Source organism: Pseudorca crassidens, chromosome 1, assembly GCF_039906515.1.
Source record: "Pseudorca crassidens isolate mPseCra1 chromosome 1, mPseCra1.hap1, whole genome shotgun sequence".
In the NCBI taxonomy this organism is placed as follows: domain Eukaryota; kingdom Metazoa; phylum Chordata; class Mammalia; order Artiodactyla; family Delphinidae; genus Pseudorca; species Pseudorca crassidens.
The window spans coordinates 196,889,867-196,905,111 of NC_090296.1; the positions used below are offsets into that span (position 1 = coordinate 196,889,867).

The following is a 15,245-nucleotide window of genomic DNA, read 5'->3' on the forward strand; positions in this document are numbered from 1 at the left end:
AATTCCATTTCTAGGAATCTGTCCTAATTAGAGGTGCACTTAAAGGTTTACATACAAAGATATTTGATGCAGAGTATAATGGTAGGAATAGTGGAGACAATCCAAAGGGCCACCAAGGAGGGACTAGTTAATTTATAATCCATCCATGGGTGAGAATATTAAGATTATATTTATCAAGTGATTAATTATTAGCGAGTCACAGTTCTAAGCATTTTGTTTTTTGACTCAGTTAACCCTCGCAAAACCTTAGGATATCCATATTATTATCATATTTCATCTAACCTAAGACATCCTCATTATAAGACACTCCATTATTTTATGCACCTCTAAGAAAAATCTGCCAATTAATGTAGGACACAATGCTTTTTAAAAAATTGTCAATGGAGAGGTGCACTCTGATTTCAGCAATATCAAAATATGGGGAAAGTGTTCATCTTAGAATTGATAAAATAAACTATTACCATCCTCATTTTATGGGTGAGGAAACTGAAGCATAGATTAAATAATTTGCCCAAGGTAAAAGAAAAAAAAAAGGCTGTGAGTAAAGGTAGAATAGTAATTAGGGTAACCAACAGTCCCTGCCTGGTCAATATCTCTTTCTTTCTCAAGAAAAAGTATGATATTTTAACAGTACTTTTTAAAAACAACAACAGAAGACCCTTAAAGAAAGAGTAGTTCAGGCACCTCCAGACACATAGAGGGCTTTTGTACAGACCTCAAATCACGGGAAATATTTCTATTAGGACCACAAGAATCTCTTCTATTAAGTGAACTAAGCAGAGCTCTGAGCTACAAAGTTGCCTTAATGGAAAGTGCTTCGTATCTTCATTCCCCCTGAGATGCTTTCTATAAAGCAGTGGCACTGACAGCTTTTCTCTTTCTCCTGTGACTTTTTTTTTAAGTGGCTGCTGCTGTCTGGGGAACATGAAGATGGAACATTAGGTTGAGAGTCCTGTACAAATGCTTATAATCAAATGTTTTCAGATGTGAACATAGGCTTTGGAAATGTGATACCAATGTTCCTGCAGTTTTACTTCGTATATTTCACACTAAGTGTTCTTTCTCTTCGGGGATGCTAGGATTTCTGAAGTTGGTCCAGGGACCTGATTCTTGCATCAGAAGCATTTGGTGAGCTTGCTAAAATAGAGAGTTCTGGGTTGTACCCCCAGACTTACTTAATCAGACTATCCAGGGGTGGGATTCAGGAATCTGCATTTTTTTACGAGCTGTTAGTGTTAGGTATGCTTGAGAATCACTGCTGTGTGTGCCTCTGGGTGTGTGTGTGTGTGTGTGTGTGTAGAATCCCATGGAATTCTACACTTTTCTGAAGAAGTTGTTTACCCCAGGAAAAAACACCTCATCTAATCTAGTCATTGCTAGAGTTACTATGTACTTTTCTCCACGGAGATGCTGTTTGCCATATTTGTAATGCAGGGGAGGAAAACTTCTCCTCTTTCCTTCTAAGTTCTTTGGCTGATCTAATCATTAAATTGACACAAGACACACCGAACAGAAGAAAAGCAAACTGAATTTTTGTATGGAAGGGAGTCCATAAATATATGAGACTCAAAGAAGTGACTAAAGCAAGCAGCTTTTTTTTTTTTTTTTCTTTTTTTTGCGGTACGCGGGCCTCTCACTGCTGTGGCCTCTCCCGTTGCGGAGCACAGGCTCCAGACGCGCAGGCTCAGCGGCCATGGCTCACGGGCCCAGCCGCTCCGCGGCATGTGGGATCTTCCCGGACCGGGGCACGAACCCGTGTCCCCTGCATCGGCAGGCGGACTCTCAACCACTGCGCCACCAGGGAAGCCCAAGCAAACAGCTTTTATACCTTTTAGACAGAGAAACAGTAATTTGTGAAGAATCCACAACACGAAGAAGTGTGGGCTTGGGGCAGTAAATTAGTGAGCAAGTGAGGTTTGTTTCCACAGCCTTCTCAGCCTTGAATTCCCTGTCTCTGGTGATAAGGATGTCTTTCTACCCTCCTGGTACAGGGAGGGTAACTTCACATGGGACACTTATTTCCTGCTTCCAGGGGGAAAAAGGAGGGTCAGTGTGTCTTGTACCAGCTGTTTTTCAAGTGAACTTAATTCAGTATAATCAATACACTAAACTGGTATATTTTGAGGTGGCCTATTTTACTTCCTCTTAATAGTAATAATAATAATGGCTATATTTGCCTATACTATTTTTTTTTTTTTCTGTGTTGGGTCTTCATTGCTGCACATGGGCTTTCTCTAGTTGCAGCGTGCGGGGACTACTCTTCGTTGTGGTGCGCGGGCTTCTCATTGAGGTGGCTTCTCTTGTTGTGGAGCACGGGTTCTAGGCGTGTGGGCTTCAGTAGTTGTGGCACACAGGCTCAGTAGTTGTGGCTCACGGGATTAGTTGCTCCGCGGCATGTGGAATCTCCCCGGACCGGGGATGGAACCCGTGTCCCCTGCACTGGCAGGCGGATTCTTAACCACTGCACCACCAGGGAAGTCCATGCTTATGCTATTTTTTTTTTTTACTTAGATTACAAAGAGTTCTACTGATTCACTTATAGGTGAGTTTTCATTGTGATCCTGTCTTTAATGATGAGGTCCATGACCTTAGATGCCAACAAACCCATGAACTCAGACACGTAGTCACCAGCACAGAAATATTCATTTTTATTCTTGCCACATTTAATGCTAACTCATATCTTATTTTCTTAAAAAAAAAAAAAAAAGGAAAGGAAAGAAAGAAGAAAGAAAATTTCTTTGAAGGGGCAAGAGGGAAGTGAGATGGCAGTACCAGGTTTCTTTCCTCTGCAGGCCGGTGTCCCTTCTCTGGGCCATCTGTCACTGGCTGCATTGCCCACACATCTGGAAATGTTGCTGCCAGCAAGCCACAAGAATGCCTTTTTCTGGGCAGAAATGCCTGCCAGGGGCTGCAGAGCAGAGGAGAGCAGCCTTGAGCTGGAGGGGGCTGGTATCTGGGAAGAGTGTGATTCCCATCCTTGGGATGCAGCCGCATCTTCTCCCCGGATCCTTCTCCCACTCCTGCTTGGTCTGTGGGATATCGCCAGCTGGGATAGGAAAAGAGCAGCCTGCCTGAGGAGCCTCAGAGCTAAAGGCTCAAACACATTAAAATTCGGCTTCTTCCTGTCTGTTTCAGTGTTCTAAAAAAATGAGCATTCCACGGAGATCTCTGAGACCTAAACATGGACCTTTAAATTGACCTTTCTAAAGAGATTCTTAAGATCTTCCTAACACCTCTGCAAACTCTGTAGAACAGTGGATGGTTTCTTAGTTGGGTATTTCCTTCAAAATGCCCTGGCTGTGATCAATTTCAGATAATTTTCCAAGAACCCCAGGGAGATTTGCAGAGGGATAATCCAGTTCACTGGTAAGAATGATACCACTACCACACAGCTGATGATGCAGTAAATAAAGCAAGTGTTAGAAACCAGGCACCAAAGAAAACCGGAAGGTTTGGTTACTTAAAGAGAAAAACCACAGCGATACAGCTTCGAACTGCTGGATTGGTTACCAGGTTTCTCCACACACTGACCCAGGGTTTCTGTTACTAACCTGAGCCCTACTCAGTTGCAAGAAAAACCCAACCACTGGCAAGCTTGACTCTATTTCCCCCGTGTAGAAGATGTTAACTTTTATCATTCTACGTATGCTATATTTTCCCCTTATAACCTCTCACTGTTTTCTCCATTTAAACATTGGAATAAAAACCACATTTATGATGCATCCTGGTTTCATAAGTAAGGACACTAAAGCCCAGAAGATTAAGTAGCTTTTCCAAATCACACAGCTAGGGAATGACAAGGAAGAAAAAAAAGAAAAGAGAGAGAGAAAGAAAGGAAGGAAGAAAGAAAGAAAGAAAGAAAAAAAAAAAAAGAAAAAGAAAAGGCATCCGGATGTTATGTAACTGACACTAAAACCCTTGTTCTTTCTTTCACCCCAGACTTTGCATCAGGGAAAAAAAAAAAGATACCAGATACTATGTCATTGATTATATTTGATTACAGTGTATTTATGGGAACAATATAGAGCAACATTTCTTTATATTATGCTTCTCTAAAAGGAGATGCATCTTATAGTAATAATAGATGGGATTTGTGGGTGACAAAAGTTAGCCTCTAGACATATTTCTTCTCTTTGCTAGTAACATGATTTTGGCTAAGTCACCGCCCTGACATCATCTTTATCATTTATAAAAGTGAAGGTGTTAAATTAAATCACCTCCAAGATCTTTGCTGACTTTGAGACTTGATCGACATCAGCTCATAACAAAATTGAAGCATGGATTTAAGAGATTAACAGCTACACCTACACGGTGACTTCTGACCTACATCAGGCTGCTGTCATCTACATCGTCATCTTTATGTGAGGGGCACATTCTCAGAAAGGTCCTCTCTGAGCTTCGCAAGATCCAGTTCATAAGCATCTTTCACTTCCCTTTACTTCCTCCACCTTGTTCATTTCCGTCATGGTACTTGTCAGAAGTTGACCTCTTATATGTGTTTGTTTCTTCAGTGTTCTGCTGTCCCCAGGCTACAGGTTCCTTGAAGGCCATTGAGTTTGTCCACTGCTGTTTCCCAGCACCTGGAGCTGTGCCTGCCGTACAGTACTCGCTCAAGTGTTTGGTGAATAAACAAATGAGTGAGCAAATTGCCTTCTGAATAGTGTGGTGGTTACTCTTTGCTTCTCACTTGCAAAGCTAATTTTAGAAGCAGTCGCCAGGGGTAAAGGCAACAAAATCTTAATTTCTGTGCATTACAAAAAAAAAAAATCAGAATGACGTTCCCTACAGTGTTGACAGTAGTCATGGCTGACCTGAGTATTGGGACAGGGGGCACATTCCATCATCTCTATTTACCAGAATGTCTTTACTGAACATAACTTGTCTTGCCATCAGATTGAAATTTTTACGAAGTACAGATTCTTGGTGTGATCTCTAATTTGGAGTTCTTTGGGGGGCAGTTAAAGCTACAACCTGAGCACCGGGAACAGGGGCGCCTACATGTGGTGTGTCTGGAGCTTCTCCGACTTTATTATCTACGGCTAAGGACAGGCATCTTACTTTACCAGCCCCTCTCAGAGGTCTGTGCCCTGGAATATGATCATGAATCTTGGATCTGGTGGGTGAAGCCCAGGTTGTTGACTCTCCTGCAGTTCAATTAGCTAGAACCACCCATAGTGGCAGGTTTCAAGCAACCAAGATGGGGTTTGGGGGAGGCTGGTGTGGCCTCTGAGAGCAGGGCTGCAGGCAGAAGTAGGGAGGACTGGCCAGCGGCTTCACGGACAATAAATAAAGAGCAGCAGATGCACGGTGAGGTTTGTCCCTGGAGTCTACTAATCCCCATAAGTGGCTCTTGAATGAATGACTTGTAGCCCCCGCTATGTCAAAGAATATCATAAATCTAATGGCTGCATGGGCTTTTGTTTTTTTAGTTTGTTTATTTGTTTATTTACTTATGTCATTTTTAAATTTATTTTTAAATTTTTATTTTATATTGGAGTATAGTTGACGCAGCGTTTTGAAAGTAGCAAGTGTGGGTTAGAATTATGGCTCTGTGTATTATCTGAGTAATCTCAGATAAATGACTTACTGTAAATTTCAGATCCCTCAAATGTCAGACAGGCCTAATGACAGTCACTTTCAAGGTTATTGTATGAATGATAAGAACTGACAAATATATGAAAGTATTGTGTTTTTCCTAAGTATTTTAGTATAAAGACACATAATAATGGATTTCACTTTGCTCCTGGTGTCAAAGCTGTGAGTTTTTGATAGCACTTGATGTTATTTTAAAAAAAAAAGGAAAGTGTAAAAAGCAAAATGAAAACAAAGTAATTTTTATTTGTTTCCCTTTCTGTAAAGAAAGAAAGAAACTAAAGCTCCATGAATTTATTGATTTGCCCACAGTCACACGGACAGAAAGTGGCAAAGCACAGGTGTGAATGCAGGACATGTTCTTTTTGCTTGCCCCATACTCCCCTTCCCTTGGAGCTTTCTGAAATTCATATCTCAGGGGCCCAAGCCCCTTTATACTGAACCAGAATTCCCCAGGGGATTCCTAAGAGGCAGTGGGCAACCCTGGTCGTAAACCCAGCCAGCATCAGCTTGGGAGTTTGGATTAGGAAGGAAAGTGTCCGCTGCCACCGCTCCCGAGGGGTCAGCCCAGGCTGCAGCCTCGCTCTCAGGACAGACCCTCCAGGCCCTTCTCCCCTTCCCATGGCTCTACTGTTAGAACAGAGATGGAGCTCCAGGAATGACAGAGAGATGGGGGCCCACGGTCACCCTTCATTGTTGGAGGTTTTGCTACTTGGGTAGAAATAAAAGTTATTCCGATGAATCATTGAGTGCTAGAAAGGGAGGGTAGGGCACAAACACGAATAACCTAGTGTGTCAGAAGTGCCCAAAAAGGGCGCCACAAGTACCTGGATGCAGCTCTGTGCCGGCAACGGTTTAACAGCCAACTTTGTGAAAGCCCTGCCCTGGTGTGTAGCATTTGCTGGTTTCTGTGGTGTAAATACTCCCACGATGGCCTCTTTTCAGTTGCTAACTCGAGGCCACCTAGTGCAGAGTTGGAAAGAGACATACAGGAACCCCTCACGGTGCAGTATTTCCGCCAGGTGGATGTAATAGACATGAGTGAGAGCCTGGACAGCAATAAAATGCAACAAAATAGTCGGGAAGTGGTAAGGTTTTCATATTTATTACATTGTCTTTAATATATATTTCATTTACTTGTAATTTTATATAATTTTAGTTTTAGTCATGACTCTAGTTAACAACCAGCTGTCACAGTTCCTGAAGAGTTTATCCCCGGCTCTGTGAGCTGATAGAAATAGGTTCCGTCCATCCTCCGTAGGGCTTTGGGTGAGGACCCTTGTTTTGGGGAGGGCCTTGGCCTCGGGGGGCTGTGCTCTGTGCCAGAGCTGGGTGGGTGAGTGGGAAAAACTGCCGGTCCATCCGCCCTCAGCATCTGTGAGAACATTTCAGGACGCTCTTAAGCCCCAGCAGTGCCTCTAAGCACACATCATCCCACCCAGAACCGGGCTGAGAGGGGGCAGGAAGTCCCTCTGGGCTCCCACAGACCCCAAGAGACATTAAAGCTGGTTTCCCTTAAGCCTAAGCAAAACTAGCGTTCTATTTCTGAGTTTTCCTGGGCTCAGCCCTCTTCCACATCTCTACCCCCTGGGAGACAGCTGAAATGCTTTCAGAACCTCTCCTCCCGTGGTTAGAGATAATAGATTGTCCAGCTGAAGACCCAGTAGAGGTATGTCTGACATTTATTCATATGTGGCAGAAGGGAGCCAGAGGCTAGAGCCTGAAAAGGGAGACCAACCTCCCGCAAAGGAGAGGCCAGATGGGAAAGCAGTGGGGGGCCTTTCCCAACGGGCTGAGGTTCAGTCCTGTTCTCCTCCGAGTGGCACCAGCAGACCCAGCCATGCACCCTGGCGCTTCTGCGTCCATCTAACCCCGTGCTGGTAGATGCAAGACATCGCTTCTTTGAACTTGGGATCAGACGTGGATTAGCGTCTGGTTTCCTTGGACACATTAGTTAGCCTCTTTAAAGTCATGTAAATCCTACTGGCAAAAAAGAGAGACTAGTGCCCGTCTCAGGAAAGCAATGGGCACAGTGCTCGGGACGCAGCTAGTGCCTAAAAGACGACAGCTACTCGCATTATTTTCAATACGGTCGGAACGTATCAGGATGCTTCATTATTATGCAGTCCATCCATCGAAGCATCTTGATACTTAGAAAAATGTTCTCATGAACATTAATCCCGGGCTTTGGTTAAGAAGGGGGAGAAGTCTCCCCAAGACACGCTGCGAGGAAACTGTTGGCAATTGTTCTTAGTGTTGTAACTGCAACGGCAAACCCCCAGATGTGTTTAACTCACTTGGTTTCAACTAATCACGTGAGAATAAGCATGAAACACCTTTTTTTAAAGGCTGTTGAAATACTAATCCGGCCAATTTCCTAACATGTAATGTGTGAAGAACACCGTTTCAAAGGAGGTCAGTAATGATTGTTTTTGGAGAGGATGCTCTTCTGGTGTTTGTTTTTTTTTTTCTACCTCTACATTTACACTTGCAGATCAGCCTGTGCTTAATTTTTTAAAACAATTCCTTGCCTCACCCAAGCAATAAGTTGCCGGTAGTCCCTCACATCGTGTTTGCAGGTGATGTGTGGTCCTGGGATGAGGGGACTCTGGCTAATAAGGAGTCGTGGGAGATGCTTAGGAGATAATTTCCACAAACCCATCAGGGACTGCTCCAACATTTGGCCCCATGCAGTTTGGGGGAGCCTCACTGCTGAGCCCTTTTCCCCCCCTCTAAAAATGGGAAAAATGAAAGTTATTGCACTGGCCGGAGGAGAGAGCCTTGAACAGTTCCTGGGGGCATCCCAACCCATGTGGTAATCTCGGAAGCTCGAGATTAAGAAATGCTGTACCAGGAGTTTCCATTTGGGGGGTGGAGGAGAGAAGCACAGGGCAGTAGTTTCTGTTTTCAAAGTGCGGTTCATGGACCTCACATTTGGGGAAGTCAAAGCACAAAGCAACGAACAAAAAAACATAATACATTTCATACAGAACGGCGTGATGTAGGTTCTTTGAGAGACCCGAGTTTTAGCTCTCTGCACATGAGAACAAAAGGTGTCTGACTCACACCTAGGCCCAGTTTAAACACGGCCTTCAGAGATAAACAACGGCCACAGCTGAGAGCATCTGGAAGCAGGGGATTTCTCCCCCCATCTCCCCCACGTGAGGTCTCCATCTCTACTCCGGGCCTCACTGCCCTCCTTCCTTGCTGTTCCCGCTTTGCACGGTGATGGCAGAAGTTGTGAGTACAGAAGGTGAGGAGAGACACAGGAGGGATGAGGACAGAGGGGACTGTCCCTTTCATCCTTGTCCGCCCTCTGGGTGGTCTGCAGGGGAAAGCCTTGCATGGCGACGTGGCAGGAATATAGATACCCCCGGATTCCTTAAGGCATTCAGGTGCCCCTGCAATCTTCTCTGGGATGCCGTAGGGTGGCCAGGGCGGCGGGGACGGCAGAGCAGAATGTAATGTTGCACACGTGGTGGTCCCCACAGCTCTGCTGGAATCCTAATCCACCTCAAGATGCTGCGAGAGGCCAGCAGGTTCATCGCCAGCAGCTGCAGGGGGCCCCGGCCGGGCTGGAGGAAGCAGTTTGTGTTTCAGGTACCAGAGGAGCAGGGCCAAAGTCCAAGGAGCATCAGCCTTGGGAGTGGGGGGACAGGGTGGGTCTGGCGGTCCTGAATCTCCTCCCCTGGGTGCTTCATCCTTCCATCTGCTGTGTCTTTTTAGTGGCATCCAAGCTAAATTCTCTGCCAGTGCATATGCAAGTTTTGCAAATTACAGCTTTGTAACTTAGAAAGACTTAATATGAAAAAGTTCAATTATCACTGAAATCCACTCACATTATCATAAGAAACTTACCTCCGTCAATGAAAAAAATAAGACCTACTGGACTTCTAAAATACAATTTCAACGGTTCAAAAAAGTTAAAGATTGTAATAGTGGTTTTAAATTGATTACTCACGTGTCTGTACAGTTTCTCATCTGAAGGTTATTGTCAGAAGTTTAAAGAGGTCATTGTTTAAACCTCTTGATGGGTAAATATGTATAGCTGTAACAAAAGCCAGACAGAAAAAAGTTATGCTCATGAAATCAGGCTCAAGTTCCTCTTAACTTTAAAAATATCTTTGGCTTCCCTGGTGGGCCGGTGGTTGAGAGTCCGCCTGCCGATGCAGGGGACACGGGTTCGTGCCCCGGTCCGGGAAGATCCCACATGCCGCGGAGCGGCTGGGCCCGTGAGCCATGGCCGCTGAGCCTGCGCGTCTGGAGCCTGTGCTCCGCAACGGGAGAGGCCACAGCAGTGAGAGCCCCAAATCTTATTTAAAGCTTAACTGAAATTCAGTATTTAATGATCTTCCTCAAACCCTTTTGTATTTTACTGTTATTATAATTTAAGAAAAAGAAATACATTTTTTCACCAAGCCACATATGGGTATCCCCTACTTTTTTCCAGTTTATCCTAGTATTCTCTAAAAATATTATAGTTTTTGAATATGAAGAAGACTGGAAAGCAGTGTCCAGTATTCTATTTATTAGTCTAGAGCCCATTAAGGTTACGTAGGCTGAGGCACTGACTGGGTCACCTACTACTGTACATCGTTTTGGTTCTGTTGAGTAAATGAGCTCTGATTTCCAAACTACAGATGACAAACCTATTATTGTCCCAAACTGCCAGTGGAGAAAGCCTCTTCAAGTACACTGCAACCTTGCAACTCAATTTTCAAGTGCATTTTGTTGGGCGCAAACAGCTTCCAGAGCTGTTTTGTCACGTGCTCTCATCAGCCACCTCCGGCTGTGCACACTCCCGCTCGGGGGTTTCTCCTTGGCAAGTTTAAACCTCACCGCTCTAGCATGCTGAGCAGTATTGCTTTCGCAAGCCTGTGTAACAAAGTCTTGACGGAGAAAAATGCAAGTAGTCTGCAAACTGTTTCTCTCTCTTCAATTGTCCTCTCTCTCTGGTAATCCGGGTCGCCAGATCCAATCTCTGCTCCACTTTAAAAATGTATTTGAGTAACATCTCTTAATCCACCCCACCAGATGAACTCTGCTACTGCATAAGCAATGAACAGCCAGAGAGAACCCCGCTGCAGCAGCCATTTCACCAGCTCCCTAAAATGCAACTATATTTGGAAGACCTCTGTGTAGGAAGTAAGACTAATACTTAGTTCCCAGAAGATTAGGTGTGGTTTTCATTAGCTCATCAACGGGGTGGTTCCATGTTTCTATTTTTAAAATTGCTTATAAAGATCATCCTTCGTTGGTCAGAGACAACAGATAGAGGAGAGACGTCTCTCACGTTATGATCAGAGGCAACAACCAGGCCAATCTGGTTCCCAGAGAAAAGGCGAAGGGAGCTGATGCTACAGTTTCAGCCGAGACTGGGATAATCTGCTTTTGAGTGCCGGCCAAATTCCACGGAGTCCGCGGCCAGGCCAGCCGGGCTTCTCCCCGCCTGGGCGCGGGCTGCATCTGCCCAGTCAGGGCAGCAGGGTCGGTCCAGGCAGCGCGCCCTCCTGCAAGAGCAGAAGCAGCCCAGTCCCCTGGACCAGGGTCGGGGGGTGGTCCAGCCCTGAGACCACTTGGAAATGGTACTCGCCCCGCGTCATTCATGCCGCTGCACTCTAGTACTTAAAATAATTGGGGGGATGGCTCAGTGTCTCCAATCAGTCGTCAGCGTTTAATTTGCTAGTTGGGCTCGCTTTTACTAAAGTCTCGGGCGTCTGTCAATCCCCTTGTTATCACCAACGCCGCGGGCCCAGAAGCACAAAGAAGTGATGGGCGTTAAGGTCCCACAGCGAGGGCCTTGCTTTTCATCTCAGCTAGCCTCTGTCCGCCGGCAATTCTCAGATGACTTCCTTGGGTGGGAATAACAATTCACTTTCCGTAGGAGAAACGCGGAGAGTCTTCGAGCGGCTCCGCTGCAGTCTTGCCCTTGTGTGCGTGTGAGGGTGCGTGGGCCCGAGACGAGCTTGGGGACAGGAAAGGGCCGGACGCGGACTCAGCGAGGACGTTGGAATCTGGGCTCCACCTGGCACGTCCAACGTCCGGGTCGCCGAGATGGAGAGGGTCGGTGCGTTACAGCGTCTCTCCCTCTCGGGGCTGTCTTGCAAAATGTCCCGATACTCAAGAAGTACTGGCAGGGGCGCGGGGCAGGGGGGAGCGTGTGCCGCCTCTCGGTGGGTATCGGCAATGTCCAGCAGAGAGGATTTCGCGGAGAGAGGCGCTGTTTCCCTAGAACTTCCTTCCGGCTTCGCCGCGAGAAAACGCTTTCCACTAGAGAAGGAAGATCGCTCTAGACGCATTTGGACCTTCTTCCCCAGCGGGACAGAGAATCCCAGACTCGAAGCTGGGGGTTATAGGAAGAGACGGGGCAGATACACTTTGTAACCGGGCGGTGCCACCTAACCAGTTCCGATAAAGGCTGCAAAGAGCGAAACCAGGTTTTCCTGGCGGGGACCCCGGCCCTCGTCCAGCGCCCCGTCACCTCCCACGGCAGCCTCTCCCAAGCCCTTAAACTGGGTCCGTGCTGGGGGCCACGCATCACCGCCCTGCGTGTGTGACCTGGACCGAAACCTGAGCGGGGCGGGCCGCGGTTCCGGGAAGCTCCCTGCGCCTCCTGTAGCGCGGCGGGGGCAGCACGCGGCGCCCCTGTTCGCTACTCCCCCCCCACGAGCACACAGACACACCCTCCGGCATGGGGTGCGCGGGAAAGGGCCGGGGACCCCACAGCAGCGCCGAGGGCGCCGGCACCTTAGGAAATACGAGCTTCCCTCGGCGGCCGGGGGCGGAGGCAGGGTCGCCCTTTCCAGCTCCGCGTCGGGGCGCCCTCTACCCCCGGCTGCCGGGTCCCCAGGTCGGAGGGAACTCGGGGGTGTTTTTCCACGCTGAGGGCCGGGGCCGCGCAGCCGGCGATGGCCCCCGGGAGGCGTGGCGAGACCTACCCCGCTCCCGGCGCGCCCCACCCCCGTCCCACCTCCAGCTCCGCCCAGCGCCCCGAGGGCAAGCGGGGGGAGGCCGGAATTTCCCCTCGCGGGGGCTCGGGCAGCCTTGCAAGCCGGCGGGCTCTTTCTGTTTACGGAGAGAAAGGGGAAATGGAAGAGGCGGGGAGGCGGCGGCTGGAGTCCGCTGCGCCGCCCCTCGGCCGGCCCAGAAGCTGTGAGTCAGGGGCCGACGAGGGCAGCCCGGGCGCGCGGGAGGCGCGGGGCTCACTCGACCGCTCGGGCCCGGACAGCGCGCCAACGCTCCGGGGCCGGTAGCCCTGGTTCCCGCTCCTGCCGACGCCGGACCTGGGGACCCCGGCGCGCCCGACTCCTGGGGGCCGCCCGCCAGCTGCGCCGCGAGCCGTCGGGGGACGGCGGCGGGGCCGCGCGGAGGCCGCAGGTAAGAGTTCCGGGGCTCGGGGCTATCGTTCGATCGCAGCCCTGTTGGGTGCCCCGGCGGTTCGCACCCTGAGGTCCGGGGCGTCCCGGCATCCGGGAGGGCTCCGGGGCCCTGGGGGGGGGGGCGTGCCCGTCTCCGGCTGCGGCGCTTCGGGGCTGCGCGCGGGTCGCGGCTGCAGCCGGCGCAGCTGGAAAGCACCTTGCGCAAGGGTCCCACGGGGCACCGGCCGCGACTCCTCCCCTTTCCTCCTCCTTCCCGGATCCCTAGCGCGCGAGCAGGGCAGGTCCCGGCTTCCCGCCGCGGGCGCCACCCGCAAGGCTGCGCCCTCCCTGCTCAGACCCGGTGAGTGTGCCCCGGAGGCGCGGGGCCCGGCTGCCGCTGGCCCTGGCGATGGGTGCTCTTCTCATGTGCAAGTCCTTTAACGCTCCCTTCATCTTAAGGACCGGGAGGAATGGAGGGGAGGGGGTTTAGCAGGGTCGAGAGCCTCCGAGCAACTTCACGCTTGCATCCCGGATCCCATTCTGCGACCAGTAGGGTGGTTATAGCAGAACACGAATGCTGGGCTTTTGGCCTAAGAAAGAATGTTAAGGGGAAAAATGTTATTTCACAGATGTTTCCCCGTGGAAATGCAGTATCAGGATTCCGAAGTTCTAGTTCTAGGAGGGGAACCACGTTGAAAAAGGAAGCGCAGCGTCCAGATCGTCCCAAAAGTTAACGGGGAAGGCCGCGAGCTATCTTTAAGAAAACATTGCAACGTCTGTTTCACTTTTGGAAAGACGTATTTTGGCCCAGAATAAAGGACTGCTCCCGACAAAAACAGGGAAGGAAGCAGTAATACAGTTGCTTTGCGTACCTGTGGCCTGAGTTTTAGGTACTTGCCAAGTAGAAGGTAATTTGGATCGGCAGACGCCCCCGGATCTGATGGCGTGAGGTTGGTGTGCGGTATTTCTGGCAGACGTCCTATAAGGAGAATCGGATGGTTGAGGCATCTAGAGATTTTGAAGTGGCTGTGCTTCTAATACAGCTAGAATGTCTTCATTCTCGGTTTCTTTTAAAAAATAAATTTGTTTATTTATTTATTATTTATGTTTGGCTGTGTTGGGTCTTCGTTGCTGCGCGGGCTTTCTCTGGTTGCAGCGAGCAGGGGGTGCTGAGGTGCGCGGGCTTCTCCTTGCTGTGGCTTCTCTTGTGGCGGAGCACTCGCGCTCTAGGTGCAGGGGCTTCAATAGTTGTGGCTTGCGGGCTCAAGAGCGCAGGCTCAGTAGTTGTGGCACACGGGCTCTAGAGCGCAGGCTCAGTGGTTGTGGCGCGCGGGCTCTAGAGCGCAGGCTCAGTGGTTGTGGCGCGCGGGCTCTAGAGCGCAGGCTCAGTGGTTGTGGCGCGCGGGCTCTAGAGCGCAGGCTCAGTGGTTGTGGCGCGCAGGCTCAGTGGTTGTGGCGCGCGGGCTCTAGAGCGCAGGCTCAGTGGTTGTGGTGTGCGGGCTCTAGAGCGCAGGCTCAGTGGTTGTGGCGCGCAGGCTCTAGAGCGCAGGCTCAGTGGTTGTGGCTCACGGGCTTAGTTGCTTCGCCTCATGTGGGATCTTCCCAGACCAGGGATTGAACCCGTGTGCCCTGCATTGGCAGGCGGATTCTTAACCACTGCGCCACCAGGGAAGTCCCAATTCTCGGGCTTTTTGAGAAAAAAATATTATTAGAAGTCTTATTGGAGGTGTGCCCTGAGGGGCAATGTACTATTTTGGCAGAAAAATCTTTTAAATGTGAAGTAACGTGAGGTATAATCATCCTTTGTAAGGTAGGAGCCTACACCAGTAATCTTGGCCATTTTCATGCGCACTTGCCAGGAAACGCTCACCTTTTGTCTATGGAGATGGAAGTAGCTAAGAGTATGCCATTCTGTTTAGGAGAGTATCTCCTCTTGGCTTTACTGCCAATTTCAGAAATTATTTGAAGCAGATCATTTTGACTGTATCTGCCCATTTGTCCATTTCTAAAATTGGTATAGTCCCCTCCTGCGTTAACAAGTGGGGATTTAATGCAGATTTTTATTGAACACTGTGTGGGGAAGGGTGCTTGCTGCTAAAGTGAAATACAGATCCCTTCATCATTCACTTTTCTAGACGTCTGCTGGTGGTGAGTAACGCAGAAATCATTAGCATCTTGTCTGCTTAATTAAGGCCTGAAAACGCTGAGGCTTCTGCCGGCACCTTGAGCGGGCGGTTGTCAGGGTTTTCTGGGGCGCACACGGGTTTGCACACGGGTTTGCAGGAGTGGAGGTTG

The 15,245-nt window shown here is 49.0% G+C and overlaps 1 protein-coding gene and 1 long non-coding RNA gene across 7 annotated transcripts in view; one reads left to right on the plus strand and one right to left on the minus strand.

Annotated features, from left to right (window-relative positions):
- Positions 1-6,681: 6,681 nt before the first annotated feature.
- Positions 6,682-13,180, minus strand: LOC137206660 (uncharacterized). 4 transcript variants are annotated; one of them, XR_010934792.1, is made up of 2 exons: positions 13,037-13,180; positions 6,682-9,640 (listed from the first exon to the last, which is right to left on the minus strand). It is a non-coding gene; the product is annotated as an uncharacterized lncRNA (long non-coding RNA). The 4 variants fall into 4 exon arrangements; XR_010934793.1 differs by lacking the exon at positions 13,037-13,180 and adding an exon at positions 12,563-12,666; XR_010934790.1 differs by lacking the exon at positions 13,037-13,180 and adding an exon at positions 12,340-12,548.
- The window catches only part of MAP3K8 (mitogen-activated protein kinase kinase kinase 8), a 28,376-nt gene continuing 24,029 nt past the window's right edge, over positions 10,899-15,245 (plus strand). Inside the window, exon 1 of one of the 3 annotated variants that reach the window (XM_067705556.1) lies at positions 10,899-11,177. The gene's annotated coding sequence lies outside the window, so the exon portion shown is untranslated. Of the gene's footprint in view, positions 11,178-12,500; positions 12,970-13,142; positions 13,312-15,245 lie in introns of those variants that run through there. The other 2 variants (XM_067705541.1, XM_067705546.1) reach the window with 2 other exon arrangements.